We start from the raw sequence: 22,585 nt of genomic DNA, 5'->3' as shown, positions 1-22,585 counted from the left end.
CGCTTGTTGAAGCCGTCCGAAAACAACCAGAACGCTTTCCACTTTGGTTCGGTTTATAAATAACTTTTACTTTTCAACCGAGAGCATGTTTCCTTTCCTCTTCTCGCACACGCACCATCATATGCTCATTAAAACATGTTGCTTTGTTTTCTCTGCGATCCAATCAATCGTCAGTGATGACTGCAAAGCTTTGTTGCATTCTACGAAGCGAAATTTTTTTTTTACCCATGGTTAGTAAAAAATGTTTGACATTTGTTTATTTTGTTTCATTCTACAAAGCGGGAGCTAAAATCTACGAATGAGGAAGTTTAGCGTCTGTCGGATTCGTGATTTCGTACATGATACAACTCCATTTGTACTGTTTCTGCATGGTGGTACGAATGGACCGTACATTTTACGCAAATTGCTTCCAATTTACGAAAACTGGTTTTACGAAGCATATTCGTTGAGGTTTAACGAAAGAATATTCTGAGTGTGAGAACAGGTCTTGCTCCTGGGCATTTCAGATGGGGCTTAAGGGGTTTCCAGAAAGTTCCCAGAGAGCCTAAAAAAGGGGGATCCAAGGGGCTTCAGGGCAGTTTTAAGGGGTCGTTTCAGGGAATTTGAGGATCCTTCTGAGAGATCATTCTGTCAAGATTTGTTGGCGTTTTAATGGGATTACGGGGAACTCAGTGGCATTTTAATAGTATTGAGGGGGTTTCATGTACGTTTCAAGGGGCATTGGGCTGATTCAAATATGACATCCATTCATTTCCCCCCCCCCCTCCACACTCTGTCACGCTTTTTCGTATACCTAACACATGGAGTGTACGGGCAATTCAAGAGAAATCAGGAGCCTTTGAATGGCGTTGCAAGGGTTTTTTTTATTCTTCAATCACTTAACCTAATTTACAGCTATTTTGTCCCCTAGGGCACTGCATGAGCGATTCCAATTGACGGCTACACTTACACCGAGAAAAATTTCTACTCAATGACTGAGTTGGTCTTACTCGGAAATCAAAAAATCCTTTGTTTTCTTACTCAGTTTCCGTTAAAAGTGGGACAACCCATTGCCAATGGGTTGTCCCACTTTTAGCCGAAACTGAGTAAGAAAACAAAGGATTTTTAGATTTCTGAGTAAGGCCAACTCAGTCATTGAGTAGAAATTTTTCTCGGTGTATACTTTGTACAGCGCCTAAATGTATTCTATTCTAATTCCACTCATTCTAATTCGAACTGGTAGCCTTTGCGCTGCTGTCACTTTTCTACCCTGTCTTGTTCCATTTCCAGTCCGATTGGGGGTCCATTATGAGTAGCCGATATCCAAGTTTCCGGGTCCGTTAGAGCATACATGCCCGAAATTCCTATATGCGCATGACCATTTTCCACCGTCACATGTAGTATGAAAGTCCAATACATAAATAAATCATCTCTGCTTTTCGGTATTCGGATAATATGATATTTCTACCAACTACTGAGACTCTTCTTTCAAACAGTTTGGAATGAATAGGAAAAAACGGGACTCGAGCATGGAAATTCTTAAAAGCGCACCTTTATTTTCAATTCATAAAAAATCATATCACAACAACACAACAACTTTAGTACTCGGTTTGTATACCATTTTTCAGAATTGTTTCATAAATTCGTTTCGGCATTGAATCGACGAGGTTCTGCAGCATTGTCAAAGTTATTTTACGCCACTCCTCTCTAACAGCTGCTTCCAGCTCTCGAACTGATCCGAACTGCCGTCCTCCACTGCACAGTGGTCCACGAACCAGATTTACGAGGAAAGATGCATGCAGCGCCTTCAAATGATTTTTTAGACAAACATGGTCTTGTACAAAGTTGTTGCTAATAATAAGGCCCTCTTTCCAATGTACATGAAAATTAGGGTGGTCCATATTTTCACAGAAATTGGAAACCAAACTTTTCTATTTGCAAGAATAACTATATACATTCTTAGGAAAAGTTGGAGACCTATCAATTTTGAGCAAGTTTGCTGACGACAGTTTTTTTGTAGCTTTAAAATTGACCGATCTAGAGATATATTTCTGAATTAGCTTAGGGTGATTCAAGAAAAACAGGTTTTCTGGCTTTAACTTTTTCAGTTTCAATTTCTCATCAAAGTCGCCCAAGAAACACTTGTAGAGCATTTGAAAACGAGTCGTTTCGTGCGCTGAGACGATCGTTATCTCTTTTGGTTCAAAAATTATGAGTGTTTTTCTTTGAAAATCATAATTTATTCAGAAGGCGATATTTCGAGTTGGAGCAAAGATAAAAAATATCTTTTTCCAGCATTCAAAAGAAGAAATATTGTTATAAAACATATCAAAAAATTATAGAGGTATTATTTTTGTAACTCAAGTAAAAAATACTTGAAAAGTGCCTATTTTTTCTAGAAAATCCTCAATATCTTTTGAACGGAATGACGTAGCAACATTCTCAGCGCACGAAAATGTGCATTTTTGGAAGCTTTAAAAGTGGTTCTTTGACGACTTTGATGAGAAAATTGAAATGAAAAAGATAAAGCGAAAAAACTGTTTTGTCCAAATTTTGAGCATTTTCCCATAGTTTTCATAGGGTGACGCTAGAACAAATCGTTTTATCGCTCTAACTTTTTTGTTTCAATTTTCTCATCAAAGTCGTCAAAGAACCACTTTTAGAGCTTCTAAAAACGCACATTTTCGTGCTCTGAGAATGTTGCTACGTCATTCCGTTCAAAAGATATTGATGATTTTCTAGAAAAAATAGGCACTTTTCAAGTATTTTTTACTTGAGTTACAAAAATAACACCTCACTAATTTTTTTATATGTTTTAAAACAATATTTCTTCTTGTGAATGCTGGAAAAAGATATTTTTTATCTTTGCCCCAAATTTTACCTCTACGTGAAAATGCGGCCTGGACCATCAAACTTCCTTCACCGAAATTTCTGCTCAGCTTCACTTGCGAATTCTTCCGAAGATCGTGCCAATAATACGCGCAGCAGTCAGGACCATCAAGATTGAATTTCTTCTCGTCGGAAAAAAAAATCACGTTGTTCTATTCCCGCTTCCAAGAAATATGGTTTCTGGCAAAACCTAGTCTTGCCTGAACATGCCTCGGCGTAAGATTGGGTTTTTTGGACTTTTTCGTGTACACCATGTGTCCAGATCCACGTAATATTTGAGATACTCGCCTTGTTGTGATGAAAAGACCCAATTCCTTCTTAATGATGATGATTAACCTGGGCTTGTTAGGGGAATATCTGTGAGTAAAAAGAAAATCGCGTTAAGTACTGTTCCTTTGAATTCCACTAAGAATTTGCATCCTTTGACAGATACGTATTTCGACCTCAACTGTAAGGCCGTCTTAAGTGTCTTGTACTTGACTTGTACTCCTTCTTAATACCGGATGAATCCAGCTCCCCGGCTTCACCAAGCTGGAAAATTCGGCTCCTCTCTCATTTGTTGATCTTGGAGTTGCCCTTGTTCAGGAAATTTCGCACGACCGTCTCTCCTCTACCGATCCTCTTGGCGATTGCACGGCTACTTTGGCCAACATCCTTCAATTCAAGGATTAATCTTCGCTCCGTTTCGTCCAAGAACTTTTCTTTCGGCATTTTGAAAACTGTCAACAAACAACACTGTGCACGAGTCGCAAAACTTTCCGCCCGCATGCGTTTACATCGGCAGCAAAAAAAATGACAAGTTTTTGTAGTGTGAGTGAAGCAAACACAAATGGCATTAGCTTGGACACTGTGCGTTATAGGAATTTCCTGGCCAAAAAATGATATTTTTATTTCACAAAATCAAAAAATTATTAATTTTTACTGTCTTTCATACAACCAAGTGGAAATATAGTAAATATCATTTAAGTAACAAATCGTCGAAGTTTTATGTAATAACTACTCGCAAATGTTGAAAAATGCGTGTGCGCTTATAGGAATTTCGGCCACTGTATGCTCAGAAAAGGGTCAGGTGTCAGCCGCTCTCGGGAGGAAGAGCAACTGACGAAAAATTGCAAGTGCCGGGGCTGGGATCGAACCCATGACCATTCACTTATGAAGTGAACGTGTAGCCACTACGCTACGGGCCCCGGCTTTGCAAGGGGTTTGAAGGGGGTTTCAAAGTATTCCAGAGTCATTTCAGAGTCATTTAAGAGAGTTTCAGGGTGTTTCAGGAACAGTTTAAAAGCGTTCCTAGGTAGATGTTTTAGGGGCGTTTGATAGCATTTCAGAGGCGTTTCGAGGGGTTTTCAGGTGCGTTTCAGGGCAGGGGATCTACTACCAGAAAAAAAACGGGAATCCTCAGGGAATTTTATTTAACAGGGTAAAACCAGGAATACTCAGGGAAATTTTGCACCGAGGAAAAAATAAAACATTAGGTCGTATGAAAAAAGTTACGAATTGTATTACTTGTATATCTACTAGAGTGAGTCATCGTTTATATGGAAAAATGAAAAATTCAATGGTTTCCCATCAGATCAAAGCTTTTTTGATCCCATTTCAGGACCCAAATAAGTGTGCAAAATTTTGGGCACGGTCGGTTATGTCTACGTTTTGCGCATCGCGTTTGAAGTTTGTATGGGGTTTTACACGGGAAAACACACTTTTTTGCATTTCTCTTATAACAAGCTCGAATTTTTCCAAAACCATGTAACCGATAGGGTGAAAACATAGCCTAGGGTGTCCTGAAAAACTTTGTCGAAGACCGCGAAGTGATCTGATGCTTATGAAATAAGTTATAGCGTTGGCATTGCTTGGCGAAACAGCATGATTTTTTTGCTATTGTCATTCCTTTACATGTTAAAACATAAACACATGCATGCGGTTCGTCGGTTATAACTATTTTCACAAGCATCGGATCGCTTTGCGGTCTTCAACAAAGTTTTTCAAAACATCCCAGGCTACCATTTTATAGTATCGGTTAAAAAGTTTCAGAAAAACTTTTTCGACTTATGACAAAAATGCAAAAAAAAGTATGTTTTTCCATACAAAATCCCATACAAATTTCAATTGCAATGAGCAAAGTGTAGACGCAACCGATCATGCTCAAATTTTGCATAGATACTCAGGAACCGAAACGGAACCAAAAAAGGTTTGATCTGAGAAAACCGTTCCGATGACCCACACTAATATCTACTCAGAAATAGAGTTCACAGAGTTAACTACATCGTGGATAAGAATAAAAAATGTCGATTATGTAGTGTTAGTGTATCCTTCTAGAAATTTCGTCAGGGTTTCTTTCTGGACTTTCTTTGAAAATACCTCTTGAAATTCTTCCGGATTCTTACCAACATTTTTCCAAGATGCGAACATTTCTTTATAGGATTATTCCTTAGGTACCTTCCAGGATTCCGGAATTCCGATCGATTTCTTCTAAAACTTTTACGGAGATTATACAGATTTCTCTAGAAATTTTCCCAGTGTTGCTCCCAGAGTTCGCGTGGGTTTTTGCCAGGTTTTATCCCGAAATCTCCGCAAGAGTTTCTCTCAGGATATACAGCAGATGTTATCGCAGATTTTTTGTTAGAGTTTCACTCGGGATTCCTCTTGAAGGAGTAATTCCTGGGATTTCTTCCAAAGCTCCTCCAAGTGTTTGAAGGAGTTTTTCACTAATTTTTTGCAGGAACTCCTTCTGGGATTTCTTCTGAAGTTTCTCCAGTGATTTCTTCCAGAAATTTCCGATAGCTTTCTTCTGAAGTTTCTCCTTGGATTTCGATAGAAGTTTCAGCTGGTATATTTCCAAAAGGTTCTCGCGGGATTTCTTTTGAGATTTCTCTCGGAGTTTCTCCCGGGAGTTCTCTCAGAAGATTCCTTCCGATGTTGACCCTGGGATGTCCCTCAGAGTTTTTCAGAAATTATTAAAGATTTTTTGGAGTGTGTTCTGGGATTTCTGCAAGAGCTACTGCTGATATTTCTCATGGAGTTCGTCCCGTGTTTTTTTCGAATATTTTTCAAGGCTTTTCCTTGTAGTTGATTATCTTATTTCTTGCAGTGATCCACCTGAGATTATTTTCTTACAGATTTTCTTGGGACTATTCCCAGAACTCTTCCCGGAATCTCTACCAAAATTTTACCGAGATTGTGGATGCTCCTTTTTGGGATTTCTTAACAAATTGCTCCCGGAGTTCTTGCAGGATTTTTTCAAAGAGTTTTTCTCGGAATGCCTCCTGGGATAACTTACGAGATTTGTTGAAAAAACAATCAGGAGTTTTATCTGAAGGAATCCCGGTCAAATTTTGCGGAAATCTCCGCAAAGAATTTTTGGAGAAATTGCAAGAGGAACTTCGAAAGAAATCTTGAGACAAACTGGAAAATCTTGGAAAAAAGTTCGGGGACTAATCCCAGGAGGAAATATAAGGAGGAACTTTGAAAACCTCTAAAAGGAATCCCGGGAGAAACTACATGTGAAATCCAGCAAGGAAATCCACGAGAAATATCTGAAAACTGTCTTTGGGAGATATCCCTGGAAGAACTTCTGCAAAAATCCTGAGAGACTGTTGGACATCTATTCCGAAACTACTATGAGAAATGCCTGAAAAATCTTTAAAAAAGTTTGGAAAGTTCGGAGGGTACATGCTCTAGCAGAAATCGTGAAAAATCTCGGTAGGAGCTATTTATTAGAACAAATACGTTAAAACCTCTGGATATAGGGTCTGGGACTATTTGGGCAGGAGCACCTATTTTGGGCACTTGCTGCTATAACTCAGTCAATTTCAAACCAATTGATATGAAATTTTGTTCATGGCTAGATACTGTGCGTATCTTACCGTATTCCAAAATTCAAGTCAATTGGCTGAAAACTGACTGAGCTGCAGCAGCAAGTGCCCAAAATAGGTGCTCCTGCCCAAATGGTCCCATACCTTACTTGGGTAAACTTGAGAAGCCAAGAAAAGAGAACTTTTGGAAATTTCAAGGAAAAATTGCGAGAAGGATTTGAGGGAAGATTCATTGGTAGAATTTCAAAATCTCAACAAAACTACACCACCAGCATAGAGTACAAATATCCATATTCATATTCAAAACTGTATATGGAATTTTACGGTCATATAGTCTGTGGAATTACTGATTGAACTCCTGAATGTTTTTCTCCTGATTTTTTAGAGTATTTGGGTGTCATTGTAGATGGAAATGTCAAAGCAATGTCTTGAAATTAACCAAAAAGAACTCTGGGAAAAAATTAGAAATATTCCCTAATCGATTTTGGTATTATGTTCGAAAAAGTATTGTTAAACAGTTCTTGAAAAAAATCAGCGATTTGGTGGAATCTCTTGGATAATATTGGATTGGTAAATCTTACGCATTTTTCCTTAAAAAAATAACTAAAGTTTTGAGGATGTGTCGGCGACTGTCAAATCGGTTCACTAGAAGCCGAGCATCACATCGTCAAACTTGACCATTTTGTATGAAAAATGGCTGGTGGTCTTATTGTTTTGTCCGACACTGAAGGACATGAAGCATATAAATTTTATAAATTTTTCATTTTAAATTCCCCCACTGGAAAAACCTGGAAACTCAGGGAATTTTATTGTGTCTTATGAGTAGACACCCTGCAGGGAGTTTTTGGAGTCTATTAAAGGCGTCCAAAGGGGTTTCAGCGGCATTTCAAATTGATTATGATGATTTCAAGGGCGATTAAAAGGGATTACGGAGGTTTCAGAGGCGTTTTAAGGCATTTTAGGTCAGGGTCGTATCAGGGAGTTTTAAGAATACCTTTAAGAGTAATTCTCGCAGAGACCGGCCCACTATTTACACCTTGTCTTTAAAATGCTTAAGGTGGTGATTTCCTGAAAGTCCTTGTCAGAAAAATAAGGCATGGGCTTTCAGGAAATCGCCACCTTAAGCATTTTAAAAGACAAGGTGTAAATAGTGGGCCGGTCTCAGCGAGAATTACTCTAAATCAAAGAGTATGTCAGGGGCGTTTCAAAAGATATTGTGATGGGGTCTCTAAAAATACTCTGAAACTTTCTAAAATGCCTCCAAGATCCCCCTGAAAGCCCCCACGTAACGCACCTGAGACTGTCCGAAACCCCGAAAACTCTCCCGTAACGCTTTCGTAACGCCTCTGAATCTCGTCGAAAATGCTCTGAAAATTCCTAAAATGTGTCCAAAATCCCCCTTAAACCTCCTCGGACCTCATGTAACGCACCTGAGAGGCTCCGAAACCTCTGAAAATTCCTCCGTAACGCCTCTGAATCCTGCCGAAAATGCTCTGAAACTTTCTAGAATGCCTGTAAAATCCCCCTTTAACCCTCTTGGACCCCATGTAACGCATCTGAGAGGCTCCGAAACCCCCGAAAATTCCTCCGTAACGCCTCTGAATCCCGCCGAAAATGCTCTGAAACTTCCTGAAATGCCTGTAAAATCCCCCTTAAACCTCTTCGGACCTCATGTAACACACCTATCAGGTATCAGAAGGCCGGCTCCAGAGGCACGTTATCCTCCATTTGAGACATTTGTGCCATCGCCATACATAAAAGCCTATTTCATCATTTACCTGAGGGAGAATGGGACAAGGGATAGGAATTAGGAAAGGGAAAGGTGATGAAATAGGAAGGGGTACCCTAGAAGAGGGAATGAACGCATAAGCGCAACGAGAGCTCATACTTAGTCCATACCACAATGGGTTTAATCAGTGCCCTGAAAGGGACACTGTAAAATGCATAAGCGTAAAGAGAGCCTATAGCTCATTGGAGGTAGCTTGTGACGTCATGCGACTTTCAATATGACATTGAAAGGCACGTCATCGAAAGCATCCTCAATATTCAAGAAATCACCCAAGGAACTACGTTTGAGCGAGTACTTTCTTGAAAACGTATACAACCCTGTGTAAAAGAGTCACTGTAGACATCCCAAATTGGAAGGCATGTTTGGGAGGCATGTGAGTTCACATGAATAGGCATGTTAGCCAGACGAACATCACAGATGTGAAAATCGACAATGCGTTTCAAGCACTTCAGAAAGAACGAGGTAACCAGATAAATCTGGAACTCATTCCTTCTTCATACAAAGCACTCACCCTTTCGGGATAAAACTATGGAGCAATTTCACGCCATGAAAATACCCAATAGAAAATTCCAAGAATTCAAAACATGTTTGAAATACTCAAATCGCTCTGGAGAAAAATAGGAACAAACCCCATTTGCTCCTGGAGATTTGAAGTAAGCAGAGCTTTTAAGTGCCCACTAAGTCGATTCTATAGCTACAATTCTCGGGCGGAAGCCAGAGATTCGTAACTATACAAAAGAATTGTTTATCCGAAGATATTTTGAACTTGAACAGATCAGAGTTCCATTCAGGAATACCTCTTGCGGTCCGCAAAGACCGCAGAGGACAAGCTTCTTTTAAAGCAATAGTTATGGTATACCACAATGGAGGACGTTGTTGTAACAAAACCACAACGAAACTCTCTTGGAGTAGCAATGGAAGCAAGTTATCCATAAAATGTGGTCGCAACCAATTAGTACAGGTTCCCCAGTTGAACAGGGACGCCTGAATACGCAAAGTTTACGAAGGAACACTCAAAAGTGCAAAGAAGGTCAAATAGAGACTTCTCATCTGACACACGCCAATCAGTCAACTCATGACAAATTCTGTTCATGCAGAGTTAGGTTAGGTGCTATTCTATGTTAAGTAACTGCACTACCTAAGTAATCCACCCAACTGAAGCATCTCAAATTAATGTTTGAGCTACTTCAGATGATGTAATCATCGTAGCAATACTGCCAAATATCAGCGAAAAGATGCTGAAGCATGCTTGAAGGCATCCATAAGGAAAGGTTGAAACATACTGTTAACGTTATTCTATATATATAATATGCTGAAGGCACGACACTTCATATATAATGAAAGAAGCAAAACTGGGTTCACAAGGTAACCTATGCAGAAGTTACCCTACGAAAATGAACTTTTTGAAGTAGAGCCACTTGGGCTACGCACGCTTTTTACGCTGAAAATTGATCTGAGGTTTCCTAGCCGTAGCCACTACCCAAACTAGACACGGTTACACTCTTCATAATCACAGCACAAAAAGGAAACATCAACGACAAACCAAATCGATGTCAATTGAAAAACGTCAATGGCAAAAACGCATTTAGCGAACCCATAAGGGCGTAATACTGTGGAGGACGCCCCAATTCTCCACAGGCTCCGTTTGTGGTTAGGTTTTTATTAGACCCCCCTAACCTTTCATTCCTAGGCACGGTAAGCATAAAGCCGCATATCACCATGAATTAGGGCTCACCTGTTTAGTGGACTCTTACCACTGGATCAGGCGATCCGTAGTGTTATTCTTGGCTAATTGAGACAACCGCTACCGATACTACACAGCTATCTAGGCTGATCGGGAAAAGAAGTTAACATTGATGGCTAACTTCCAAACGAGCCCGAACAGCCCGCAAAATTTCCCTTAAACCCCCTCGGATCTCATGTAACGCACCTGAGAGGCTCCGAAACCCCCGAAAACTCCTCCGTAACGCTTCCGTAACGCCTCTGAATCCCGCCGAAAATACTCTGAAACTACTTGAAACGCCTGTAAAATCCCCCTTAAACCTCCTCGGACCTCATGTAACGCTCTTGAGAGGCTCCGAAACATCCGAAAACTCCTCCGTAACGCTTCCGAAAATGCTCTGAAACTTTCTATAATGCCTCCAAAATCTCCCTTAAATCCCCTCGGACCCCATGTAACGCACCTGAGAGACTCCGAAAACCCCGAAAACTCCTCAGTAACGCATCCGTAACGCCTTTGATTCCCACCGAAAATGCTCTGAAACTTCCTGAAATGCTTCCGGAGTCCTAAAGGTACTAAACTAAGATGGTAAACAATTAAAATTATGACGAAAAAGTGCTACTCTACTCTACATTCTAATTTTTCCCAAACTCTTCGACGAGACTATCGTGTACTGCCTCGCCATCAAAAATCTTCTATTCTCTAATGATTGCTGCCAAACGACAATCACGAACAACGCCAGAATATGGTCAAGTATGCTGAACGGGTTTTCCCTATTTGAAGCAGACAATCTATTAAAAAAAAACATCTTTTTCAACACTTTTTAAATGCAAATTGAAAGCATCGATCCAATGTTCGTTGGAAATGAAGATTCAATTTTATGTCAACAATTACACTAGTTTACAGCATTTTTGAACTCGGTAAGCTGATGATCATTTTTAGTGTATAGACTGTTTCAGAAATTATAAATACACTAACGATTGAGTGCCATTTCAATTAGAGCACAATATCCAAAAAAAAGTATCTTCTAGCTCTTATAGTAAACATTCTAACGAAGCAAATAATACCAACTTTGTTGATGTTTCTTGAAAAATTAAAAAATAGGGCTCTGTAAACTAGATGTTTCAAATTTGAAGTTGCGCAAAAATATTTAATTTCCAAATCCAAATAATCTGTTTCTCGATTGGTTAAAATAATTTTTACTGGAATATTTGATCAAGACCTATCATTACGGGCCTTTTCAATGCAAAAATTTGTGTTTCAAATTTCTCAACAACACAGGTAACAACAAACGTTTAGCAAACGTATGTCTTGCCCACTGCTTACTGCATTCGTTTTCATAGTATGACAAGCTATGCCATCTGAAGGATCGAATGAGCTGAAAAAATAAATCAGTTTCAATTGAATGTGTTCAGAAAAGCTAAGAAACTGTGTGGTAGTTCTTATATTCCGTAGAAAACCTTAAAAAATGAGAAGCTTGATGACACAAAAAAATGTTGCGCAAATGCCTTTATCGATTTTTCACAGGATTTGATGAAGGCATGTTATGGACAACTTGTTAAGAAAGCGAATATGATAAAAAGTTAGATAAAATTTAGTATTTAGTGATAAATAATGTTGAAATCATTAAAAAACACATTTGTGCAAATGCAAATTTAGAGAATGAAATTAATTGTTAGAGAACTCGACTGTTCTTCAATATATCATATCATATATCATGAAAGGAAATGAAAAATGTGGATCACGATATACTGTATTCTGAAAGAAGTTGGTAGAAATCATCAGAACAGTTCATTTTATTTCATAAACAAAGTGTATTTATAATATCTGAAACAGTTTATAGAATCATATCCTCAGTTCGAAAACGTGAAAAAAATACAGTAGAGCGGAAATTGTTTCGATTAACCATACAAGGCTGTCGATTTGAAATTGATTTTTGTTCTGTTTTTAAGCAAAGTTGCTCCCTTCATACATCTTTTTGCCTTTCTCGTACACCAAGGTGTACCGAAAGGCTATATGTTCACTCCAAAAATGAAATTTCGATAGAGCCCCCAGAGGGGCAAGTATCATATACCAATCGACTCAGCTCGACGAGTTGAGATGATGTCTGTGTGTGTGTATGTGTGTGTGTGTGTATGTATGTGTGTGTGTATGTGTACAAAAAAAGGTCACCTCACTTTTAGATAGTAAATATCAACCGATTTTAACGATCAACGGCTCATTCGACGCGGAATCTGGTCCCATTGTTTCCTATTGAAAATGGTTCGGATCAGTCCAGCCGTTCCGGAGTTATGGCCATTTAGGTGTTCCGAAACCGGTGCCCCTGGAAGGGGCCAGACATGAAAATGCACCAAACCCATGCATGCGACCCATCAAACCACGGCATTTACGATTATCTGATGAACGGTAAGAAGGAAAATAGTCTCAGACCATATCTGAACCGGTAGTGTTCCGGGACCGGTTCCGGATGTCCCACCGGAAGTGGCCAAATATAAAAGAGTACCAAATCCATGCATGCGACACATCAAACAGCGGCATTTTCGATAACCTTATGAACGGTTAGCAGGAAAACAATATCAGACCTAGTATCAGACCATATCTGAATCAGTAGTGTTCCGGAACCGGTTCCGGGGGTCCGACGGATGTGGGCAAATATAAAAGAGTACCAAACCCATGCATACGATACAACAAATAACGGCTTTTCTGATAACCTGATGACTGATTATCAAATCAATAGGTTAGGATTACATTAGAAACCGCCGGTTGTATTCCGGAACCAGTTCCGGGTGTCTCACCGGAAATGGCCAAATATAAAAGTGAACCAAACCCATGCATGCGACACATCAAACAGCGGCATTTCCGATAACCTGATGAACGGTAAGCAGGAAAACAGTATCAGACCATATCTGAACCGGTAGTGTTCCGGAACCGGTTCCGGATGTCCCACCGGAAGTGGCCAAATATAAAAGAGTACCAAAGCATACAACAACAAACGGCTTTTCTGATATCCTGATGACTGGTTATAAAAGAAATAGGTTAGGACCACATTAGGGACAGCCGGTAGTGCCGTAATTAGTTCCGGGTGTTCCTCCGAAAGCGGCTAAATATAAAATTGAACTGAACCTATGTATGCGACACAGCAAGGCTAGGATTTTCTGATAACCTTATGAACGTTAGCAAGCAAACAGGTTCCGAACGGTGAAAAACATGTTTTACGCATATGGTCAAATCTCAACCGTTAAATTGAACATTACATGTTTTCGACTTTGCTTGTCTCAAGCTGGCTATAACTCGAAAATGATCAAACTTATCACATTTGATAGATTATTAAATTTGCTACCAAAAAGATCTTGGAATCTATTGGTTTAGTTAGATAACTAAAGCAAAAAAGCTCGAAAGTAGTGTTTTGCCTTTCTCGCACACTTAGTGTACTGAAAAACTATATGTTCACCCAAAAAACGATTTTTCGAAAAAGGCTAGTGGATCAAGTGGCGGTGGATCGAAAAAAGGATAGTGGATCAAAGGCGGTGAATCAAGCCGCATATACCAATCAACTCAGTTCAACGAATTGAGATTATGTCTGTATATGTGTATGTATGTATGTATGTATGTATGTGCGCAAAATAAGTTCACTCACTTTTAAGGCACTTCCCATTGGCCGATTTTTCGGATTATAGCTTGAATCGAACCGGAATTGTTTGCTATCCGAAATGGTCCAGATCGGCCAAGGCGTTCCGGAGTTATGACCATTTCAGTGATCCAGACCAGCACCGGTAGAACTGGCCGTATATAAAACTGAACTAGCCCATCATGCGATAAATCAAACTACGGCAATTTTTCTAACCCTTAGCATGGTTGACGAGTTTTGTGCGGAAATCAACACTGGAGACCAGAAGCTCCACGATGTCGGCCCAAAATTCAAGATGGCAGCCAAATGTTCAACGTGGCGGCTCAAAATTCAAGATGGCGGCTGTTTACTAGAGATTTGGGTTCTTAAAGCATGCTATATGGGAATATTTAATATGGGACTCCTAAAATGGCGACTAGAATATCCAAGATGGCGGTCTGAAATCCAAGATGGTGGCTTCAAATTCAAGATGGCATCTGTTTAAAGAAGTTTAGGGCTCTAAAACCATAGAAGATGTCCGGAGTAAAAAAATGTCGACCAAAATGTACAAGATGCCGATCTAAAATCCCAAATGGCGGCTTCAGTTTCAAGATGGTGGGGCTGTTTGATGGAGATTTAGGCTCTAACGGCTGTTCAATGAAGTTTTCGGCTCTAAAACCATGCAGTATTGGTATATTTGGTATGGGCAAGACTTCTAGAGTCCAAAATGGAGTTCAGGATATCCAAAATGGCGATGTGAAATTTAAGATGGCGGCTCCCAATTCAATATCGCGGCTGTTTAATGGAGTTTTAGGGCCTGAAACAATGCATTATTGGTATCCCAAGTAACAATCTTAATTCTATTTGGTTTTATTTGTTTTTATGATAGTTTTATCGGAACATTGCATATTCTAGTTGATCTTATCGGAGTCTCAGCTGAGCACAACTATTCTTCGTCAATATGTGGTTTTAAAAACACCTCCAAGAATACTTGAGGTTCAGTTCATAAAACCATAAACACAACAAGAACTGTTGAACTTATTTTCAGTTTTATAAGGTTCTTGTAGTTATCTTCAATCATCCGTTCTTGATCAAGAGTAACTGTTCTCGCATAAGAACAGTTTGGTACATGAAAAATACAAGAAAAAACTCAAGCATCAGATTTTGATTCTCATCGTTCCATTATTGCTGCCAATCAAGAACATCTACTCGGAAACCCAACCGCAACGCGGTGCAGTGCCAAGTTCCTCCGGTTGCAGCATTCGAAATGAGGTGGGTATGGTCTTGGTCATCTAGGACATCGTTTCCCGTGCAATCGGGGTTCCAATCATCGATCTTCAACATCAACAACTACTTACCTGTTGGAAGTGCTGACCGGAGGAATGAGGCACTGCACCGCATCAAGGCCGGTTATTCATCGGACGAGATTCACAAAATCCACCGCGGTGCGATAATTTATTGTTTGTTTACAATTTGGTGTACATGTTTTATGACGTTCTTGGCGGAGTTTGCATAAACCTATATCAAGAACGTTATAAACCTGAGTACTCTTGAGTAATACTTCTTACCCTTGCTTAAGATGAAATAAATTTAAGGCGTTCTGGATGGAGGCCAACCAGGCTGCATTGAGAACGTTATAAATCCTAGTATTCTTGAGTTATGCTTTTAGCTCTGGCATGAGTTGAAAGAAATTTAAGACGATCTTATGGTGATGTTGATTAAAACCATCGATGATGGACCGACCACCGGCCTAGATTTCAATGGAAGCCATGTTGAGAAAACTCATGAGCAATGTTCGCATGACCAGGAATAATATTTTTAAATATTTTATTAGTGCGTTATAATGGAAGCGCGTTGCAATTTTTGGAAGTATCTTGCAACATTTATACGATGAATTTCGCTTGGCATTTGGCATCCTTGTTACACCACGGAAATATTTCCAATTTGTGTAATAAATTAATCCCGATTACAATAATGTGTCATTTTCATTGTGTTTTTAATTTCAATTTAATTCACCAAACTTTTCTGTCGACATAAAAGCTGCATCAGCAACAACCCCGACAAATTTATTATCGTTTTATCGTGCACTTGAAGAATTCTACAAGGAGAGAGCAATTCGCCTTGAGGACAACTTGGGAAGTACAACAAGTTTTAAGAAAAATTTAAAAACAACTCTTCAAGAGCATCTTAGGATGGGCCTCTTTGGTCTTATGGCGGGTTTGTGGTTGACTTGATGCCGTGTTGCAGAACAATTTGGTTTATGCATGGTTTTAAAGAACAGGTGTTGAAGAATACTTCAAAAGCATTATAAAATTAATTTTGTTACTTGGGATATTTGGTATGGGGATGATGTCTGGATTCCAAAAATGACGACCAGAACTTCCAAGATGGCAATCTTTAATCCTAAATGGCTGCTTCAAATTCAAGATAGCGTCTTTTTCTTAAGAGTTTGAGGCTCAAACATTAAAAGCCAGATAAACGATATGATTTCTGGTATCATGAAATGGATTCCTGTTAATTGTATGAAAGTGCGATATACATAAACATTTCGCTTGAGTTTTATTGAAATGGGGTTTCGAAGGCACGAGAAAGGCGCCATCACCGCTAGGTGGATTAAATAGGATTTTTTCCTTAACCAATGCTCCGATTGGGCTGAAGTTTTTACTGAAACTGGCCAGCATTTCAAATATACGTTGAGAAAGAATTTTCAAATTGATTTTTTCTTACTGAAAAAAAATACAAATCTTCATTAGGGGTACTCACTAAACAGATTTAATTGTTGCGTAAGCCATGATTTCCTGCTTATTTGAAATGTTTCATGATTTTGCGAATGAAATAATCAAAGATTGCCTTGGTGATCGCGAAGTTTAATCAGTTTAATCAGTTTACGCTGTTTAGTGAATCCCCCTATTAATTTTTGGGAATTTTGCTCAAATTTAAGGAGATTGGCCAATATAAACACCAATATCTCGAATCCCACTAATTTGATGCCAAAATTATGTTCAGATGATCGAAACATATTATATTAAGCTTTCTATTTATGCAAAAAGATTGAAAATTGGTTGACCACAACGCAAGATAGTAAATTCCATATTTTGGAAAACTGTAGAGCTCGATTTTCAGGAAAAACTCAATAACTGTTCCACTTAGATTTTTTTTGAAGCACTATCTTGATATCAGCATACAGCTATGCATCAAAAATTTTAGCCGTTGATAGAAGTTCACGACTTTCGTTTTATTTTTTTAACTAGTCTTATCAAGGTCTTCTATTCTTCTACGCAAATATTTTACCAACATGAACATAAATTGGTTTAAGTACTTCATGAAGTACTTGAAATATCTGTAGCCATCATTGTAGCAGGAACAGTCTACGGCAACAGCGTGCATGCAACCCATCGAGCGGTCGTCAATACTCTAGGTTCGACTCCCGAGGCAGGCAACGTAAAAAATAACCTTCAAAATAATAAAACCAGTCCAACGCGTGCGTGAATTAGTCTCATCGATAATAAACGGCACTAAAAATAGAGTATTGTTTTTGTTTTCTGCGTTGCCCTTGTATAAAAGCAAATGTAGAGCACGTGCATTTATGTTGCTTTAGCAATGACAGTCAACGTGCAGCTACATGTGGCACTATTGTGATTTTAGTGGGGCCCTTTTCGAATTTAATTTTGCTTCAATGAAGTGTTAAAAGCAATGCAGCATTATAATGACAATTTTATTTCTACTATAAAGTAAAAATAATGCACATTTACACTGCTTCATGTTTACTTGGGTGTTTACTATAAATTGCCCTGAGAAGTCAAGGGCATGTGAAAGCACGTGAAAATTCTAAACTACATGTACCCTTTTCATTATGAATGGATTGGGAGAGTTCGACTGAAGAAGACCAAAAATGTGCTCGAAACGTTGGGCAAATTCCAATAATATCGTTTGATTTTCTCGAGAGTGCTAAGCCGTTTCCGTACGGCTGTAGCATAATGTACCCTTTTCTTAATACGGATGGTACTACTGCCACCTCTTTGACTCGATTTAAGTGCAGATGCAAAAAATATGCATTTTTACCAGCAACTGTTGCGTTCCACCAATCGCATGAACAGCAAATAATCAAATCAATTGAAAGTTATTACCCGATTAAGACTTCACTCCACTCTTCCAGAAGCTGGGAAACCGGCGATAAGAACCAATCGATGATGGCAGACCTCTACAGTAGAAAACGTCGACACGACACACGTACTACTTGCTAACATACATCACCTACCTATACCAGCACGTGTGTGCTGTGCTTCTTCCCGAAGCAGTGAACATTTTCTCCGCCACTTGAGATCTCGCTATCCAATCAAGCGTAACACTTAAACACGCTTCAAGTGAGATATGCGAGCATGCTAATTCTTGTCAGCTACAAGGTATTTCTGTATCGTACACTGCCGGACGGAAGTTTAGAGTCAGCCTTGAAGGCAACTTTGGTTACGCAACCTTCAAAGCCATTTGCTCAAATGAAGCTCTGCAAAGCCTTCTGTACTTTATGATTCGTGAGCATATAGCCGTAGGACGACACTGTTCAACTACTTACTGCATCAAATATTTTTTTCAGAATTTAACTTGCTATTGAGCAGCTTTCTCAGGACCCTATTTTTATTAATTTGCTGATGATACGTTTTTTTTTTCTATCAGAGACAATAAGAGAGAAATTATTCGACATTTCATGCAATGTACATTACATAATATTGATATTTGGGCTAATAATGGTTTTACTTTTTCGGCTTCGAAAACAAAGTTATTTTCACGTAAACGTTCTACAATAACGATTAGTTTGTATCTTAATGGATATGAAATCGAGCAAGTTGATGATTATCTGAAAGCAACTGAAACACCTTGTAAAACCCTAGAACGCTCTTGAAACCCGCTGAAACACTCTGAAACGCCTTAGAAAGCCCCTGAAACGCTCGGAAACCCCTGAAACGCCCTAAAATCCCCGCGATCGCTCCTGAAACCATCTGGAATGCCTCTGGAACGCTCTGAAATACCCCTGGCACCCTTTTAACCCTCTGAATCCCTCTGGTACACCCCTGGAACGTAATTGAAACCCCTTGAAAACCGCTGGAACGTTCCTGAAGCCCTCTGGAACACCCCTGGAACATCCCTGGAAATCCCCTGAAACTCATTGAAATGTAAGACCAGGTGAAGAGAAAAAAATGTGGCAGTCATGCTTAGTTGTCAGTTTAGGTTATTTGGTCAAAACAGTTTGAACGCTTTATCTTTTTTGTTTCAAATTTGTCGTCAAAGTTGTCTAAGAACCATTTCGTGCGCTGAGAATGTTGCTACGTCATTCCGTTCAAAAGATATTGTAGATTTTCTAGAGAGAATAGGCACTTTTCAAGTATTTTTTACTTGAGCTACAAAAATAACACCCCTCTATTTTCTATATGTTCTATAATAACATTATTTCTTTTGAATGCGGGAAAAAGATATTTTTTATGTTTGCCCCAACCCGTCATATCACCATTTCAAAAAAAACTATGATTTTTTAAGAAAAACACCTGTAACTATTAAACCAAAACAGATAACGACCATCTGAACGCACGAAACGACGCGTCTTCAAATGCTCTACAAGTGTTTCTTGGGCGACTTTGATGAAAAATCGAAACTGAAAAAGTTAATGCCAGAAAACCGGTTTTTCTTGAACCACCCTAAGCTTATTCAAAAAAAAATATCTCTAGATCGGTCAATGTTATAGCTACATAAAAACTGTCTTCAGCAAACTTGCTCAAAATTGATAGATCTACAACTTTTCCGAAGAATGTATATAGTTATTCTTGCAAATAAAAAAGTTTGGTTTCCAATTTCTTTGAAAATATGGACCACCCTAATTTTCATGTACATTGGAAAGAGGGCCTTATTATTAGGAATAACTTTGTACAAGACCATATTTGTCAAAAAAAATTATTTGAAGGCGCTGAATGCATCATTCCTCGTAAATCTGTTTCGTGGACCATTGTGCAGCGCGTCGTCAATATAAAATGAAAGATCGTTTCAACATACATTTTTGGGACGATCAAGATTTTTTCATGAGATTGAAAAGTCTTAATAAAGTGTTGATGGTTTTGAAAAATATTTGGCCGGATTTGGAAGTCTATACAACAAAGTAAGTGCACTTGTATTAAAGTTGCATTTGTGTATCTGGCCCTTCAGGTCACGACACATTCGTCCACTGCTTCAGCTACTGGTGAGTAGTACGACATTATACCAAATAGGTCATTAGACCTCATCAGTACCAGTAAGGACCTATTCGGCCGAATGACAAATTCGAGTAGACGACTTCCCTCGCAACCTTCTAAAGAACAGATGTTTTCGAAACCGTAGCCTATGAACATATGTTTCGGTCTGAATACAGTCAATTTCTATTTAAATAACGTTACTTAAATGGAGGGATTTCAATGGAGTTTACCTAAAAGGATTCCACTTAATTGGAGGTTTCCGTGTACAATGGTTCAATATACATCCTCCAATAGTTAATATATTGAAATGCTTATCTGAAATTAATCCTACTTGCAGAAAAAAAAACAAAAAAAAAACAGAAAAAACCTATTTGCAGAATCTTAAATTCCTTTAACTATTGTTCATCAATAAATAATGCACCCACTTCAATTCCTTCACTCAAAATCCATTACTATGGTATTGAAATTCATTCATTTCATACTATACTTGATTTGTTTTTCTGATAAGATATAGAATGAAACAAATTCCTAGTCATGAACATTGTCGTTTTTCAACGAACTTTTTTTTTAACGAAAGGTCTTAGTCCTAATGGTGTCCGGCCATTTGGCCGAATGCCGTTTGGCCTAATGGGTCGTTTGGCCAAACGCCATTTGGCCGAATGCCATCGAATGGGTGGTTTGGCCGAATGCCGTTTGGCCGAATCATGATCAAAAGAATTTAGAGGAAGTTTTTGACATTCTAACTGCCAATATGATCTTCAGAAGTATTTCCTTCTTTTAATCATAGGATATTCTTCCTAGTTTTGTATTCAGGGATTGGTTGGTGTTAACAATGCTAGACGTGTACGCCGAAGCAGTTTTCACCGGCGGCGGCGTTTATAGCAATTTGAGGCAGCGGTGGCGGCGACGCCGGCGTCACGCCGTACACCCTATTCGGCGGCGGCGGCGTAATCGGCGTGACCTTATTATTTTTTTTAGTGAGGTGCTACTTTTAGTCATTAAAAACGTCAATAAAGAATAATTTGTTTCCTGTACCTTAAGAACAATTTACATCTATTTTTGTATGAAAAGTATAAACGTATGGAAATCAGAAGTTTCAAAAAAAAACTATCCTCATAAGAATTATGCTATGAAGAATCCTTGAGCGTGTTTATCAGGAAATTTATAAAGGATTCCTCTAGATTGAAATTGACAACGTCAAACGTTTTTTCTAAAAATATTCTTTTCCAAAACTTATTTTAGACCAGTGCTGTCATGTTTTTCAAGAATTCCTCCAGAGTTTCTTTCAGGCGTTTCTTCAGGAATTCATCCAGAAAATTTTCGGTATATTCTTTTGGAAGTTCCTCCAGGGGGCTTCCTAGAAGATCCTCAGATGTTCCTCCACAGGTGGGATCGTAAACTTCTCTAGAGATATATAGAAACCTTCCTTCAAGGATTCTTTACTATTTTTTCGGTGACCCTTGAAAAATCCATTCAGAGATTATTTCAGGAGTTACTTTAGAAATCTTTTCAGGATTTATTTCTTGACGTTTCTCCAGGAATATCCCAATAATATCTCTTCTTGGAATTACTGCACAGCATTCTCCAGTTTTCCAGGAAAAGTTTTTTTGCGATTCCTTCAAGAATACTTCACAAGTTCTTCTAGGGAAATTGTATCAGGTAATTTTGTCTACTAATACCATTCAGACATTGTGCAAGAAATTCTTTCAATAATGCAGAAGTATCTCGAGGAGTTCTCCGGGGTTCAAAATTAATTAGAGAATTTATTCAAGAATTCTTCTAGTACCTGTGTCTGCAATTTCTGAACGAATTCCTAAAGATTGAATTTTTCAAGGATTCCTTCAGAAACTTCTTCATAATTTAATTCAGGAATTCCTCTAGGATGTTCAGAAAGGCATTTTTACCTTCAGAGATTTTATCAGAATTATCCCAAAAATTTCTCATAAAATTCTTCTAGAAATTCCTCCAAAGCCATCGCAGGAGTTTTTTTTTCCTACCCCTCTGTTGGGGAAACTAAACCATTGCGTCCAACCAATTGAACTTTAAAGCTGATTCACAGGAGTGCCTCTAGGTATTCCCCAGGGACTTATTCAGGAGCTCCTTCAACGATTGTTTCTGAAATTGTTTCAATAAAACTAAATTTCATCAGGAAATTTTTAAACAGTTTTATAGAAGTTCCATCAGATAACCCTCGAAGAAAAACTCCTTCACGTTCAATGTAATTTCATCAAATACTTCTGTAAATATCTGAGGAGTACTATCTCAAAGAATTTCCGGAGGAATCTTTAAAGTAATCCCAGGAAATATTTCAGAAAGAACCGCAGGAGAAATTCCAAAAAGAAACCATCTAGGCATTTCTTCGGTAATGCCTGACTAAATCTTCTAAGGGATTCCTGCAGGACCTTTGGAAGAATTTACGAAGTAATCGCTGAAAAATTGTTTGAAAATTCTGAGAATAAAAAAATGGACAAATGTTTGAGGTAATCTTTTACTGAAAAAATCCTTGGAGATATTTTTGAATAAATTGTTTATCTAATTCCTGAAGAAATCCCTGGAGATATTCTTGAACGAATC

The sequence above is a fragment of the Aedes albopictus genome, chromosome 3 (assembly GCF_035046485.1).
Source record: "Aedes albopictus strain Foshan chromosome 3, AalbF5, whole genome shotgun sequence".
NCBI lineage: Eukaryota > Metazoa > Arthropoda > Insecta > Diptera > Culicidae > Aedes > Aedes albopictus.
This window is presented reverse-complemented; position numbering follows the sequence as displayed.